Source organism: Porites lutea, chromosome 11 (assembly GCF_958299795.1).
Source record: "Porites lutea chromosome 11, jaPorLute2.1, whole genome shotgun sequence".
NCBI lineage: Eukaryota > Metazoa > Cnidaria > Anthozoa > Scleractinia > Poritidae > Porites > Porites lutea.
The window spans coordinates 19,710,492-19,728,078 of record NC_133211.1 but is presented as its reverse complement, the minus strand read 5'-3'; the positions used below and the strand labels follow the sequence as shown (position 1 = coordinate 19,728,078).

General features: G+C 41.1%; 1 pseudogene; it reads right to left on the bottom strand.

The window, feature by feature from the left end:
- Window positions 1-3,048: 3,048 nt before the first annotated feature.
- On the bottom strand, window positions 3,049-15,513 carry LOC140952694 (glutathione hydrolase 1 proenzyme-like; annotated as a pseudogene).
- Between the last annotated feature and the right edge of the window lie 2,074 nt (window positions 15,514-17,587).

The following is a 17,587-nucleotide window of genomic DNA, read 5'->3' as shown; positions in this document are numbered from 1 at the left end:
ATTTCGCTACCCTGCTTTAGAGTAGCCTGCGAGAGCATCTGTTTTTTTGGTTTTAGTTTCTAATTTCACCAGCCGAGAAAAAATTTCCGTGACGTCAGCTGTTAGTGACCAATCACAATTCACCTTGCGTATTCGAAGAAGTAATGTCCTGTGTGCGAGTTTTCTGTGGATCTCGCGCAAACGCGAAAAATATAGACTGCGAGCAGTCTCTTATTAGACAGCGAGCAGTCTCTTATTTTTCTTTGCAAAGTTACTGCACGCGAAACCTAAGCACGCGAGCGGCAAAGCCGCGAGCCGCGAGAAACGAGGGCGTAAGTCTCGTCTGGTCTCAATCCCTTATTGTAATAATAACGTCGTGGTTTGCAATCGCGCTGGATGAGATAAGAACTAGACGGATTTTAAGGGAAAAGGCGGACTGCAAGCAGTCTACGGAAAATATGGCGGAAGATGCGTTGAGGAAAGAGTGGGAAGTTTTCGGGTCGGAAAGACTCAGCAAGCATCAAGAGGAACCCTTGCGACTTCTCGGTTAAATCAAAGAGCTATGTTTTCGTGAATCTAGCTTCCAACTGGTTTCTTAAAGTCTAGTATTTCAGGCTTCGTCTATTGTGTATTCTTTTGTGGAACTAACACACTAGGCTATAGCGTGTGTACAGCCGCCCTTTTTCTAGCCTGGGAACCGCAGAAGTATTTTTTTTCCTCAGAACGACGCGTTTACGGATCGTGGGACTGAGTGATGAAATAAGCACTAAGAGGATTGCCTACGGAGTCAATGATTTATCACACCTTGTTCTTTTGATCATATTCAAAACGTTAAACGTCCTAATGACGGTAGACGCATGATGCCGTTAGTTGCTTCTGTTCCCTGAGGTTCCTCGCAAAGGCCTACATCACACACATAGTTTAAGAAGCCGTTGCTTCACAAAGCAGCCAGCTATTAAACGTCACAGGAAACCTCGTTATAGTTGCGAAATTCACGTTCCAAATCGTATTTGGTAACTCTCGTTAAAATCCAAGACACGCCAGCACGCGAGGTCACGATGAGTCACTCGATCGAGCTGCATTCTATCCTTTGATCTAAATGGCGAACATCAAAACAAAAGGTCTTACGTTACGGAAATCGTTTTGTCGCTCGTGTTCGCAGACGTTATTTTTCGGAGGGAGAGAAACGACGACCGGAAATACGTCTGCGGTTCGCAGGTTACCTTTATAGAAGAGACCATATTTTATTATTATTCTAATTTATTTCGTTCTAATTACAGACATAAGTTATTTTCATGCAAAATAACACGTTTCTGTAAACTATTTTTTTCCTTTTTGTGGCGTTTACTTGCATAAGAAAGCATAAGATTAAAAAGCTTTATTACTGAGAAGCTACTTTGAGAAGTCACCGTAAAATTCCGATTACAACTTCGTAGAAGCGTTTGGGTGGGGTGGAAAATGAGAAGAGTAAGGGGCGTGGAGGTGGTAGGGGCTAGTGTGGGATTCAGGGCGGAAAAACATAATGAGCATGCGTGAACTTTTTTGCCCAGATCCCCTGGCCGAGCTTGAAAAAATGGCGGGATTTCAAATATTTCATTGCCTAAAAATAAAATGTTTCCACTCATAACCTGGAAAGAACAGGCAATTTGTCTTCAAAAGTTGCAAGCTGTGGTCATAACCTTGTAGTTACTTAATTTTCTCGAAGAATAACTCATAGTAAAACGGACTTTAACGACTTTAATTTCCTTGCGTTGTACTGAAAATGTGCATGCGTAGGTCCGATTTTTTTCGAGACGCATTCACAAAATGTGTTCATATAAGGAAGTTCCTGGATATATAAGGTCCAGAGTTCCTCTGTGGACACAAAAACAACATATCTTTGGACAGTGATTTGCCCAAAAAAATTAACGCTTGCCCACAATGTGTTTGAAGTCACTGAACGTTGTCGCACTCGAGCTGATATTTTAAAACCCTCGCTCGATCGGACACTCGTAGTTTCGCAGATCACTAAAATATAAACAAAATCCTCAATGTAGAAGTTATTTCGTTGATATGTGGGCAGAAAAAAGGTCAATGTTTCTCTTGTAAAATCTTCCCAAAAATCGGTTTCAAAGCAACTACAGTTTTTTAAACTTGCTCGTTTCGCGTAGATATATAAATTTTGCTTTGTGTTGTCAAGTTGAACACGCATAGCATAAATTAAACTCAGCCGATCATTAGAGAATACAGAAAAAAGGGTTTGTTTTGCTCGCCTCAGTCAAATCAAGCCGCAGCAATTGTTTACAGAAAAAGAGTCAATTGTTTTGAAGTCCCTGCCGGCAGTTCTCTACTTCACAGCGAGTGAAAAGGACAATTTGCGTACAGAAATTGAAAGTTATTCTTATAAAGAACAGAAACCTTCACAGTGCACTGGAAAACAAAACTATGTAATGAAAAATGAAAAAAAACTCTGTCTATTATTACTTGAGCAAGCTTTGAGAAAAATGATCTTGAGTAAACTTGCTGGCCTTCTTCTATTTCCGAGAAAGTTTAATAAGCGCACAAGTTTGTTCACTCTGATGCGTTATAACAGCAATATGTTTCTTTGACTGAAGACAAAGATAAAGCTGGTTCTGCAAAGGTAATAAATCTGGGCATGTAAAAAACAGTAACCGTAACTCAACAGAATACACACTGAGAATACAAGCGGGTTTTAATTCAACCAGGCGAAATCAACTCATAAATTAATCGGATGCACAATCAGAAAAATACTCGCCTCTTAAGAAATGTTCAAAACCTTTTATTCCACCTCAGACTGACGGAATGATCCGTTTTTCCTTTAACATTGGTTACTCTGAATCCAAAATAAATTTTCAAGCGACGAAAAAAAAGCAAACATGTCAAATAAAAATGCTTTACAAGGAGGTAACGATCGCACCTCGTGCATTTCACTCAGAACTCCAGCAACAAACAAACACAGTCAGCACACAGAAAAGCCCGCCTTGAGCCTGCGGTAAGGGATGCGCAGAAGCTTGCGCAGAACGTTTTTCCGCCCTGAAAGTGTGGGACCAAACGGATAATAAAAAAATGCCGTGAGCTTAAAACAAACACATTATTAAACATCCTACTATGATATATGCTCGGCACATAACCTACGAGCACGCTCTTGGAATATGTTTGTGGGGGGAGGCAGGGAGGGCGATGAATCGGAGGTGGAAGAGAGAGAAAACGGACACAAAGATCTTTAACTCCTGCACGCGGGTTACCCGGTACCGAGAACTAAAAAAGAAGAAAAAGAGGGATTATAACCGATGAGTGTGGTGAGGAGAGGGGTGGACTTATAGGAGGGTTCTTTTATTTGTACTTACTGATTACAATGAACGGTTGACGGGCCTGTATCTAGAGCCAAGGGGAGTTATAACCTGAAATTCTACGATATTACTATTCACAGTTTTGAGCAAACATGTTAATCTCCCGCGGGAGCTCCAAATTTTCTTGGGTCAGACTTTGCATAAATGCCTTCTCCAGGTTTTCGATACACGACTTGTACCACAACAAAAGCAATGCCACTTGCCACCGTTACATTATGTCCGAGCGCTCTTAAGCCATCTTGTATATCCTCAGGAAGACGATAATCTTTGTTGTTTTCAACTTCTACATCCATTTTTGGTACAAGTTCTTCGTGAATTCGAGGATCGTCCACTGCCTGTGATATGTTCCTTCCAAACCAAAACATGTTCATCAACACCTATACATGATAAGCAAACCGTCCCTGAGCGTGAACTGAGCAATTTACCTCTTACTCGGCATAAATATTAGAGAGATAGGATTTAATAATTCGTACAACTACAAAGAGCGTAGGGCCTAAGAATTAACAGGAGTTGTTAGAACGAGGGATGATTTCTTGGTTTTTCATAGAGAGGTGGGGTTTTATGTCTAACAGGAGGGCCGGGCACGGAATTTATACCCCCAAACCACACATCGTCCTTTCGTCTTACACCCATGCAACTTAACATTGCGAGTAAATTTGGGATACAAATGGGGGGAGGATGGATTGGCTCTTTCACCCTAATAGCCGTAGGCCACCCCCTAGTCTGCGTCACAGACAGTCTAAACCCCTGATAAAGAGGACTGTATCGAGTTAGGGGACCGTGCAATAATTAGCGGGAGGGGTCTGGAAAACCAGATAGGGGGGCATTAAGTAAAAATAATGCCAAGATATGGGGACTCAAATTAAAATTGATCTTATCACAGGAGGGCCATAACTTTCATTTTACGTCACGTGCCTTTGCATTGAACTGTAAAAACAATTCCACATGCATTGTAAAACAGGAATGTACTCTCAATGCTCAATGTTCTTAGAAAATGTGAAGTTTATATTAAAAAATGTTATCACATTTTAGACATGTTACCAGATTTTTTAGTCCTTGCAAAAGAATTGATTTTTGTCCTAAAATTTCCATAATCCTAGTATCCATTACAAGGCCAAATTCAACTGAAAACATAACTTGCAGCAACATCTATAATTGTCCCAAACAAACCATTTGTACGTAGATACTGCCCTATAAGACAGTTGTAAGTTCATTCACCCTCAGGTGCAGAAGTCCCAGACAACCTCCTTCAGCAAGGGGGGCTCCTCCCAGGGAACAGAAAATGCGGCATGCTCTTTTTCTTCTATTTTCACAAGCTGCGAGCTTCCTCTTTTTCCCTTTTTTTCTCAGCTTTTTCCTTTTCTTGCTTCAGATGTTGTGGCCCTGGCGCCAATTTCATATTCGCCTTATATTTAGCCATCACTCTGTCCAAGTCCTCAACAAGATGTAACACATCCTTTTTGAACGCCAGACTTAATATAATGTCGTTTCTCATTGTTGAAATTGTCAAGGCAATTTAGGCCAGTCTAAGGTTTGCCACCCTCCGTAAATAGGCTGTCATCATGTTTAGTTCTGTTTTCTGTCATCGCATGAAGCTTATCCAAGATGCAATTCGCCTCCCTCTTGCATGGCCTTATGATGCAGTCATCATGGGGCTTTGGCTTGTACTCCTCTCGGAGAAACCTTCCAGCACAAGCAGGGTTGTCGGACAACAAACAGCGAAGACGGTTTTCAAGCTTTTCAACGTCCACAGTTACATTATATTTGGTTTGGGAGGAGGTGGGGTATTAAAAATTATCAAGAGATCAAGAGAGGGGCTGAACTAATTCTGCTTTTGCGAAAGGGGGGGGGTCATGACATAATAAATTTCCCCTTTGAAGCTCATTTCTCAGTCCCACTCCTGATAATTATTGCATACTCCCTCAGCTTATATTTATGCTGTAGGTCTCGCTTGACAGACCGCAACGCATGCCTGACTACTATATTTCATCCCGTCCCAATTATCCTCTGTTCTCATAATCAAAGATTGCGGAAGAAAAGGTACTGAGAGACTAACAGGTTCTTAATTTTCAGGTTCTTGCTCACGGGTTTTTACTGCATCTTACGTAGAGCGACATGGGAGCGGGGGAGGTGGGGGGGGGGCTTGGCTTTATGTTTGCTGGGTATGTGCCGCTGTCCTCTGAGAACCCCTACCCCGTTATAGTCTATTCGGTGGGCAATTATAGACCCCATCTTAGTCACTTTTGGTCAAAACTGCCAAATGTGTAATTTTCGCTATCCCAACTTTTAGTTAGCCACTTTCTATTTATGTTTCTACCTTATCAATACTTTAAATAGGTCATCCTAAAATAAACTGACCCATTTTTTTAAAGTGAATGAAGAATACGTTACTTTTCGCCTACAGTACAAACATTCTGGTACGTTTGCTAGCGGTAAATATGAAGACTGAACTTTCTTACCCCAAAAATCCGAAAATGTGCGACCCCATTGTAGTAACTCCATTGAAAATGCAACCCCATTATAGTCAATCCAGTCGTGAAAATGCGACCCCATCCAGCGGCACATCCTCAGTAGCCTCTTATAAGGAAGTACCCCCGAGGGTTTATTCCCCTTAAAACATTTATAGTAATTCCTTTTTTTTCATACCAGTGATACAGCCGTGGTGATCTTTTTCCCGCCAGAGGCACCAATTACAAGCTGTACGTCACTGTTATTGTCCGTTAAAATTGTGGCGGACAAGGACGAGAATGGCCGCTTGCCAGGCTCGGGAAAATTAACCTCAGATGGATAAACGCCATCAATCTTGATCTTCGTATCGTTAGGAGTATCAAAATCTGCCATCTGATTATTGTATATAATCCCCGTGAGGTTGGATCGAAACTTGCATCCAAATCTGTCAAGATACACGTCATGTTCGTGAACACTTTTCTCACAACGCTACTCTCCTGGTGTACCATACTACATAGAAATTGTCATTATATGGTCAATTGCTCTTAGAGTGGCACCTTTGGGACCCGCTCTCCGTAGGAGTCTGCACTTTTTGAGAGATGTCCATCTTGTAGAGAGTCCACTAAAAGGAGTAAGAAAAGGCAGGGACCAACTCTAGATTCATTTTGTTAATAGTGCCAATTCACTTCCTGAAGTACTATGGAACTTTGTGTCACAAAGAAATTACTTGTAAACGGCAAAATCACTGCTTCTTGTTCAACAAATATACTTATCACGACAGACACCTCACTAAAAACGGACGCCAGCTGGAGTTGGTCCCTGTTTTACTTTACTCTCTTTAGTTGACGCTCTTTTAGGTGAACACCTCTCTAAGAGGGACATCTGCTCAGTTCCGGTCAGGTGTCCGTCTTAAGTCAGAACTGGCCGGCCAGACAATGGACGGACCGGTCATTTTGAAAATGAAACAGGCTTTTTCCAAGAGTTTTGGATGAAAAACGATTTTCGGCTTCGTGGATACTGTTTAGGATTTGACTGATCTGGCGTGATAGCTTTGATTAAAAGTGAAATTCTCATTACGACGGGAATGGTCTGGCAGGTCAGTTCCGACAAATGGAAAGCGGCCTTTGAGGGAGTTGACTGTAGGCGTTAAGTCTAGTTAAGGTACACGAGGATAGAAACCGCACTATGAACTTATTCCATATTAATATTAATATTAATATTAATATCGATATTGATATTAATAAATATTAATATTAATATAGAATAAGTTACATCATATGTTTCAAGTAGAAGGTACTTCATTGGGTTTGAGCATACATCTCTTTAAAGATGCAAAAGGGAATCACACTCCTGATTGCTCAGACCGAGGTTATTATATTGCCATAACATTTCATGCACAGCTCATGTAAGTGAGTCGTGTCGATCGATTCTTAATGGAACACTGACGGGTGCAGCCCAGGAACGCTTACCATTTGTACGGAAAACCTGGAAATTCCAGGGAGAATTCAAATGGAACGGTTCATCCCGGTGGAAATTTTCCGAAAAAAAAAAGTAATACCTTTCGAGGTATAACACTTTTGCCGTTTTTACCGAAACTACCGAAGTTTTCTGTACCATTTGTTTGGATTACTAGTGCCAGGCTTCAAGTTCAGAGAAAGCGAAAAATTTACCGGTATTTTGTCAACGGTACAACTCAATCCCGTTCCTGTTTTCGGTGCAAAAAAAATACCAGTGCCATTTGACGGAAATTTTCCACCAAATGGTAAGCGCTCCAGATCATCCGTGCGAGATTGCCTCATGCATTGTGCGGTCTACCTCTACGCCTGTTATATCACTTCATTTATCATACATCTCATACAGACAGCTCGCAAATGGACCCATAAGAGCAGCTAGTGGCGCCATCGTATGCTGACGTTCAAGCTTACTGTTCATGTATAATGTAAAGAGGACACCTCTTGTCCTCTCATCCGCGACATTAACATGATTACATTGCATTGCATTGCAATGCGTTGCGTCTCGTTGCAGTGCAATGTATTACACTTGATTACATTGCACTGCACTGTAGAACATGAGATGACGTAAATCTAAATTGCATAGAGAGAAGTGTGACGTCACAAAAATTTAAATTTCTGAAATTATGGGATTGGAAGCATGTTCAGAGAAAAAAAGACGAAAAAAGCTCCCTTGCCAAAAATCAGGCTGTTAGTGACAATTGCTGGTTTTCACTTGACGTCACTAAAATTGAAACTAAAAAAATTTCGATCCTACCGAGATTTTACTTTCACGATGCATTAGAGCAGCTGAAAACTAATTTTCATGCAAATTTTGGCTTCAAAAGTGTTCTTGGTTTTGTGATAGAGTACGCTTGAATTTCTAAGCTTTTGCGCGACGCGGAAGTTACATGACGGCCAAGAGAGCTGTCATGTAGGTTAAAAAAATGACTTATTTCGGGACATTTTGCTATCTAAACAGTTCATGTATAAGGAAACAGTATTACTTTAATGTTTATGAGTTTCTCGAAGAATAAATTCACGCTTTTGTGGCAAAACTCGGTAACACATGTTTCTGCTGGTTTCCGTTTGCCATGTTGGAGCTCATCCAGGTGAGCACCAGCATGGCGTCTCCATACAAATCTCTATAAGTTTGGGTAAAACATTTCTTCCGATAACTCGTATGCGAAATATTCCTCTGATCTGAATCTTGGCGAGGGTCTTTGTATATGTACCTCCTTTCATTTCCCAGATTCTGGACTTTATCTATTGAACGGTTTTGATTTTTATTTTGATCTATTTTGAATAACGTGACACTGAAAACCAGCAATAGGTGGGGAGATATAAGCACGGTTTTGCTCTGATGACTCCACACAAATACATCTAAAACTGGCTTGGATCGTAAAGTTTACGATCCTGGGCCCGGTTGCATAAAACGCCCGTAACAGTTACGGGTATACGTACGTGTACTCGTAACTTGAGTTGCAGTAAATCGTTTACGTGGTCCACTTAGGGGTTTCACTTAAGTGGCTGCACTTACGATTTTCGTAAGTATCCACTTAAGTGTCATTTATGCAACAGAAATTGCGGGTGTTGCATAAAACCTTTTTTACGGGAAAATTAGTACTTAAATTTACGGGACCTATGTAGGTCCCGTATCCTTACTGTTTTTACTAAAGTTAACGAGATCTTTTACCGAGAAGTGAAAAAAAATTGTTTTTTCTTTACGTTATTCCGTTCTAATGCGCTTTGTTAACCTCTGATGTACAATTTAAAGCCGTCGTTAAGAAAAAAGAAGAACAACAAACATTTCCAGGAGATATTGAAGTAAAATAACGATTTCATGTAAACTTTATTTGAATGAGAGGCTTAAAAAGTGTTCGAAACAACTTGACACTTTCTTTACACTCACCGATGGTTAACTTATTTTAAAGAAATAGAGTGAGTCAAATTAATAATTAAAAGTACTATAACAAAGTTACGTGTGCCCTGAAGTTAGCCCGTAAGTTACCACGTAAAACAGAAACTTACGAGAGTGCTAAGTGTGTTCCATGCAACACCCGTAAGTGTACCCATAACGGATTCTTAAGTGACCTACTTAAGTGGGCACTTAAGTGCAGGTTTTATGCAACCGGGCCCTGGGCTCGGTTGCATAAAACGTCCGTAACAACTACGGGTACACGTACGTGCAATCGTAACTTAAGTCAGATGCATGAAATCACTTAAGTGGTCCACTTAGGGAATTCACTTAAGTGGTTGCACTTACGATTTTCGTAAGTGTTCACTTAAGTGTCGTTTATGCAACAGAAATTACGGGTGTTGCATAAAACTTTTTTAAGGCTAGGGAAAAATAGCACGTAAATTTACGGGACCTATGTGGGTCCCGTATCGTTACTGTTTTTACTAAAGTTAACGAGATCTTTTACTGAGAAGTGAAAAACAGTAATTTTCCTTCACGTAATTCGTTCTAATGCGTTTTCTGATGTACACTTTAAAGCCGACGTTGTGAAAAGATTAAGAAGAAGAATTATCATTTTCAGTAGACATCGACGAAAAAAAAAACGATTGCATGCAAATTTCATTTTTTGGAGAGGCTTAAAAGTGTTCGAAACGACTTAAAACTTTCTTTACACTCATCGATAGTTACCTTTAAAAAAAAAGAGTCAGTCATTAATAAAGTAATATATCAAAGTTACGTGTGCCTTTAAGTGAGCCCGTAAGTTACCAAGTAAAACAGTATCTTACGAGAGTGCTAAGTGCGTTTCATGCAACACCCGTAAGTGTACCCATAACGGATTCGTAAGTGACCTACTTAAGTGGGCACTTAAGTGTAGGTTTTATGCAACCGGGCCCTGGGCTTCTTCCTCCTGTTAATTGACTTTTCATTCTTTTGAGTGAGGATTTGTTAAAAACAGCTTTCTAGCTTCAGTTTTCTTTCACTAAATTACGTGAAAGGTAACAAAACGAAATTTTAATGCAGTAACTTTTTTAATACCTTATGTATTTTTTTATTCATGTGGGGGGGGGGGGGGGGGCTTCCAAAAAATTACTCTCATGAGTGGGGGGGGGGGGCATGCGAAAAAAATCGTCACAGAAACTGCGTCACCGTTTTTGGCCAAAACAGCCAGGTGTGTGGTGCCATGATCTTCATCAGAGTAGAAGCGGGCGTAATAAGACACGTTGTTGTAGGTTCCGTTGTCTTTAATTTTTTGACGCAAGTCGTCGCCCAACTGTTGTTCTATCATCTTTTGCGTAATCTGAAAAGAAAGTAGAGGAGAAAATTTCAGACATAAAATTCCTAGAGCTTAAAAGAGGCCCTTTTAGGGGGGTCTTATTATCCCTTATCACTGTAACTCTCAGAACAGATATCCCTTCTTCCAAACAGTTCCAAAAGTGTTATCCTTAACAGGGGCAGGTGCTGGGAGAACTTGCCCTTCTCCCCGCACTTTTTTGCGTCAAATAACGAAAAATGTTTGCCAAAACTTTTTAGTTGCATTCATGGACGAGAATAAAGAAGATATAAATGTAGCTGAAAAGATGCAAGAACTATCGTCATTGTTACGGCAGCGGTGCATTGTACAGGCCTGATTAATCCGTTTCCAGAAGCGAATTTTTGCGCGCGTTTGCGGCGAGGCTCTTTGCGCGAGAGCTAACTAAGACAGAGCCAAGACGATCAGTGCGTTCATTACACAAGCCCCCGGAAATTGTTGCATTATAAAGATTGCCAAAAGAACTTGCGCCTAAAATCGCTTCTGCATCAGCCGCTAAAACTTCTTTTTTAAAACTAAAGCAGCCAAAGTCGCACGAAATTGCTCTTTACAGAGCAAGTTATCTTTGGCCCGCCCCCTTGTTCGAAGGGTATTTGACTAACGGACCTCTCGCGGGAAATAAGTAGTCTTTTCGCTTCTTATTTTAAAAAACAGAAGGAGTTCATCGATTTTTTAAAACAGTTATTGAGTCCACACTATACGCGATTTCGTTTTGATCCACTTTCAAGAGCGTTTTCAAATCGATGCGTTTTCGCTGAAAACGCTCAATGAATAAGTGTGAATTAAAAGGTGACATAGTTCAATATGGACATAGTTACCATGCAGCCATTGTCTCGTGGGTTTTGCAAATATGATAAAAATGTTCTTCACAGTGTATTTATAAGCGAGAGGGCCAGCCCGCCTGCTTATATAAAGCGGATCAGCCCGGCTTACTGGGCCGGCTCACCTCACATAAACAGGCCCTAAGGTGTAACCAGAAGAAAGGGTGGAAAAAATTATCTTTCACTTACCTCGCCTATAGTCTTATCCATATTAAAAGCAGGATCACCAAGTCGACTTCGCCAAGCATAACCAAACTTGAAAGCTTCAATGATCCTGTGATATGTTAACACGGAGGCATTTGTGCCATTACGGGCCGAGGAAGTCATATTGTAACCTGTAAAATAAAGCTCTTCTACTTTAAATAAGTGTAAAATAATTGTTTCAGCCACCCGTATAACTTGCTGATGAATGAATTTTCCCTTGCAGGAATCTTTGCTATACAACTACACAGTGAAGAAACCTGTCGTTAGCGGGCACCAACCCCCTTAGTTCTCCCTGTAGGCTCATTTTCATTTAAGCAAATGAATGATGCCGTTGTTGATGATTGACGATGAACAAATGAAAAAAGTAACCATTTAGAGGCAACGCATCAACTGAGTGGTACTTCGTCTACTTGATTCCTGATCGAATTGGAATTTGGAAATGTTGGTTTCAGAAGAAAGGAGACAACCGTAGTACCCGGAGAAAAACCTCTCGGAGCAAAGGAGAGAACGAACAAAAAGTCAACCGACATATGGCGCGACGCCGGAATTTGAACCCAGGCCACATTGGTGGGAGGCGAGTGCTGTCACCACTGCTCCACCCTTACTCCCCGCATGATAATGATGATGATGATGATGGTGATGATGATGATGATGATGATGATGATGATGATGATGATGATGATGATGATGATGATGATAGCCAGCGAGAAAGCTCTCCGAGAGTTTACTCGAAGGCTGTGATGATGATGAGGGGCAGGAGAAGAGAACACCTACCTACCTTTCAGTATATTTAAGATGAGACCTAATACAGCGCCACTTGTAGGGGGAGGAGTAAGGAGCATTTTCATCCCCGCTAGTTCACTTTCTAGTGGCTCCCTGATCACTGTCTGGTAGTTCCTCAGATCTTGTTCAGTGACCTGTCCCTTTCTTTCCTGGTATCGGGGGATACGTATTCTTATATCTCCAGAGATCATCTTAGCCAGAGACCCATTATAAAAAGAATAGGGATCATCTCGAATTTTTTGTAGTGTCATCGCGTACTTTTCGTTTTTGATTATAGTACCCTTTTTATAAGGCTTGCTATTTTTGTCCAAGAGAAGTTCCCTGAAATGTCACAATAAATAGCAATAAAGAGAAAATTACGGCAGTGTTAAATAAGGCACTTTTCTAATACCTCATACTCTGTTTACAGGCAGCAGTTAAAGCACTACGAACGAGTATCATGAAGATATTATATTATGATCTCCCCCTAGGCTACATGTACAGATTATAACTCATTCAAGACATTTAAGGATAGTACACTAGGGACCTTCATTGCCTGGGACTTGTTATGCCCCTTGCGAATGTTCTTTTACGTCCTACAGAGTCAAATCAAAGAAGTTCTGTGCGACTGGGAGCCCCATGGGAGTACTAGCTCCCTATAATGTCCGGCCCGTACGGGGAGGCTCCACCTAAAAGGGGTACCTTTTCCAGGCTTCATGTGTATAAAGGGGTAGAGATGTCACTAGCTGAAATATATGAAAGGGTTGGGAGGTCTGTCATTTCGGTCTGTAAAAAGGCCCAAAAGGGCTAACAGATGAATTTAACAGCTGTGAAAGAGTCGAGAAAACGTTATGGTCTTGTAATTTATTCACATTTAAGAGACAGTGCATTTACAGCAGCTGAAAGGAAAGCAAAGTTTAAACTATTGTAGGTATGTAAAAGGGATCAGTACCATTTGACAATAGAAGGTATACGAAAGAGTTCCTTTTCTGTCAAAAATGGCATACAAAAGGGTGAGGGGTTAGCACTCGGGGCGGAATCTCACCGTATAATACTTTCTCGAGTATCCCCTGGGCCAGGAGCCTACCACGGTTCAGTTTCAAGTATCCCAATGAACCCAAAATATTTTGAAAAAGGATACCCGACACGACTCTAAAACCTCAGGCGCAGTTAAAAGCCAAAAAAAAAAACAAAAAAAACAAAATGTGATGAAATGATAGCTATTGCTCACCTTAATCCCGGATCCTTTTTTATTCTCTGTACCATATGGTATTCAAGGCATCGGCCACTGCGGTGCTTATTTCAAATCCTTCTCTGGCTAAGTTAATGGCAGGTTGGACCAGATCTTTCCAAGGTAACCAACCGTATTCCTCCCAAGGTCGGTATAGGCCGTTAACCTCTCCAGGAACAGCGATGGCAAGACCGCCTAGAGGAAAACAATTGCTGGTTTTCAGTAGCCTGCGTAGCAAGCGTTTCCGCTTGGTTTGGGTGCAAAGAAAGACCGAGGTCGAGGAACGGGATTCTTGGCACTGACCGCGCGAGAAATGAAACGAGTGACTCTTGTTCTTCGTTCTTTACTCCTAAACCGCACAGAAACGCTTGCTACGCAGGCTAGGTTTTCAGTGTCACGCCATACAAAACTGATCAAAAAATAAATAAATAAAAAAATAAAAAAAATAATAATAATAAAGACCGTTCGATAGATAAAGTCCGAAATCTGGGAAATAAAAGAAGGTAAATACACAAAGACCCCCGCCAAGATTCAGGTCAGAGGAATATTCCGTATACGAGATATCTGAAGAAATGTTTTACCCAAATTTATAGAGATTTGTATGGAGCCGCCATGCTGGTGCCCACCTGGATGAGCACCAACATGGCGGACGGAAACCAACAAAAACATCTGTTACCAAGTTTTGGTACAAAAGCGTGAATTTTTTCCTCGAGGAACTCATAAACATTAACGTAATACTTTTTCTAAAAGATGAACTGTTAAGATAACAAAATTCCCCGAAGTACGTCACCTTTTTAACGTACATGACAGCTGTCTCGGCCGTCATGTAAATGCCACGTCACGCAAAAGCTTAGAAATTCAAGCGTACTATATTACAAAACCATGAACCCTTTTGAAGCGAAAATTTGTACGAAAATTAGTTCTTAGGTGCTCTAATACACCATGAAAGTAAAATCTCAGTAGGATCGATAGTTTTGTAGTTTGAATTTTAGTGACGTCATGTGAAAACCAACAATATTCCTGAGCGATGCACGTTAACCAAAGTAAACGTTTTACATTGTTGGGCAGCGATTTTTACCAAATTTTCTGGCAAATCGTCTCAACAAGAGTAAAGATACTTAGCAAGAAGACCCATTTGGTAGCATCGAGTCAAAGTAAAAGGGAAAAGGTATCACTTCCGGTTGACGTACATCAGTTCCAAAAACGTCTTTTATTATAATTCCAGCACGACACTGTGAGCAAGCACTCCAATCAAACGGCGGGAAAAACGTGTCTCGGAGGCGCCAAGCTCTCACAGCTCTAATCTCTTGAATTTGCCATGCACCCCTTTCGCGTGTAGCTGTTGGGTGACATCGATCTCCGCCACGATAACCTGAACTATTATTGCAATAGAGGGAAATAGACATGCGGCCCCTGTTCAAACAGATCGAGATTTTTTTTCCTGGTATACTGACTACATATTTCAATTGTAAGTACTTTAATTTCTATACTATACTAGGATGCCTCCTCGGGATTTTGCCTTCTGGGCGAAATCCCTCCGGGGGCAAAAACGAAAAAGAAAAATGGCACTTACCATATTTGGACATGTTTTTCCCTGATTCGGTTGGTGGAAACATATCAGACGTTGTCGCTGCAGGAGCAGTTTCCCTAAAGTCGATGACTTTAGCTTTCTTGAGTTTTCGAATATAAACCAGCATCACTCCACCGCCACCAACTCCAGACGACTGCATGTTTATAACTCCCAGACAGAACATAGCGGCAATGGCGGCGTCTACGGCCGAACCGTTTGCGTTCAGAATATTATTGCCAATTTCGGAGCATTTGTCAGTGTCCGTAGCAACTGCCTGTCTTGAATAGGGTCCACCCAAAGACGAAGGATTGTCTTCTTTTTTCTCTTGTGTAAAGTACCACAAAAGATAAACACACGGTGCGACCACAATACATATCCCAGCCACCATCAACACTACTCTGCATATCTTTTGGCAAGGGGAAAGCTCTCTCCGAGAACTGAAAGAAACAAAAAGATTAGAGTTACTGTATTTCCTCGAATAATTGCCGGGGGCAATTATTTGAGGAAGGCTATTGTTTCAAATATTGCTCACCGGAAGTCGTGTCCTAAATATTCTGTTTTATAATCCCATGAAATCAAAAAACTATCACATCAAATAAAATGAACATGTTTTTAAGTGTTCCAAATTTGGCTCCTTGATTAATTTTCAAAGCTTGAATCGTCAGTGATCAGTTTGGCTGGATCAGATTCCCCTTCAACTTGACAGGGAGGTGATAAAAGAAAGTCAGAGAAGATGGCGAGAGGGGCTATTATTCGGGGGAAGCGCTGATTATTTCAAATATTTTCATTAAACGGGGACGATTATTCGAGGAAGGCGATTAATCGAGGGACGGCTATTTATTCGAAGAATACGGTAGTTCACCACCCTTTCACTCCCACGGAGTGTCCGAGGAACACGTTCCCATTTTCCTTAAGGAAAAATTAAAAGTAAAAGCCGCCCTCGAATAAACGCCGCATCGAAAACACTTAAAAACCTTTATTAAACGCCACGGCGATGAATCGAATAAATTCAATAAATCAAGAATAAATCCCAACTTTCAGTTATTGGTAACACGAACGAACTACTGAATAGTAACGCAGTATTAGTGGTTATTTTAGTTAGTTATAAGCTCCAAACTTAAAATCTGCAAGGTAACGGCCCGCCAATGATCCCGGGACCACAAATGATCCCGGACCGTAAATGATCCCCAAATCGGACCGCAGATGATCGCGATAAAAAATATGGAATGGCATGGATACTGGAATGGAGTGAATTTGAGAATGATGATAGACCTACAACTCTGGTCAAAACGTCTTGGGACACTTAAGGAAATGTAATTAACGAATTCTCTGAAATGGGTTCCATCCGGGGTGACCGGTTTTTCCTTAATTGTCACCCCCATTTTACACCGAATATGGGCAAACTGAGGACAATATTGTCAAAGGCAGCATTTCTGGTGACCGGTTTTCAATTTAATAGCGGAGCTCCATGCGCGCGCGAAGCGCGCGCGAGCGGAGCACCATAACTAAGATAAACTACCCATCCGAGAAATTTTGGTTATGACGTCAGCGTACGTCCGTCCGTACGGACTTTCCGGGTAGTGGAAAGTAGTCCGCATGGACTCTTGGGGTAGGGGAAAGTGGAGGTTTTTTGGCGGGAAATCGCATGGCACAACGTCGCGCAATTATATCGCGCAACTGGTTTTGAAAAAAGAAATTTCAAAACATCTTAGCAAAAAGATTTTTCGACAGAGCCTTTATAACTTTTTATTACAACTTACGAAAGCTATTATGCAACAAACAACAGCAGAGAGATTTTAGCGTGTAGATGACAGGTTTTAAGCAGAGAGCAAAGAGAAGATGAACGGCAGAGAGCAAGAGTCAACATGCGTAGAACAAGCGAAGACGATCGCCAAAGAGAGCGCGTTAGAAGTAGAAGAAGAAGACAACATTTTAGCGAAGAAAGTCGGCAAGTAGAAAGAGTCAGAGCGAGAAGAAGGAGAGAAAATTATAGTGAAAAACGCCGGCAAGCAGAATGAGACAGAGCTAGAATGAACAGACAAAGGCAACGCGAAAGACATATACAAAGGCAAAGAGAACGGCAGCAACATAATGACATGATGACAGAAAGTGTTGTGTTAATGCCACTATGGCCCCGCGTTATTAACATTTTGATTTCAAACTGATCTCGGACGCGAAAATTCAGCCAATCATTTAAAAATACAAGCAGGGAAGACAGAGGCTTTTCACTTTTCTCACCATGGTCACGCGTTGATCACGCTCTACGACCGTCCAATTTTTATGCTCTGATTGGTCAAAATCTGACAGGTGAGTTCATGCAGAAAATTTATACAGCATCTTGAACCTTGTTTACTTTGACAGCTGAAGCTGACAGAGTATTTTGTCAACTTGTGATGTTTTTTACTTTCTTTTCTCACTGGATGCTTAAAATGAAAGACAGCTGCTATCAACAGTCTTCTTTGA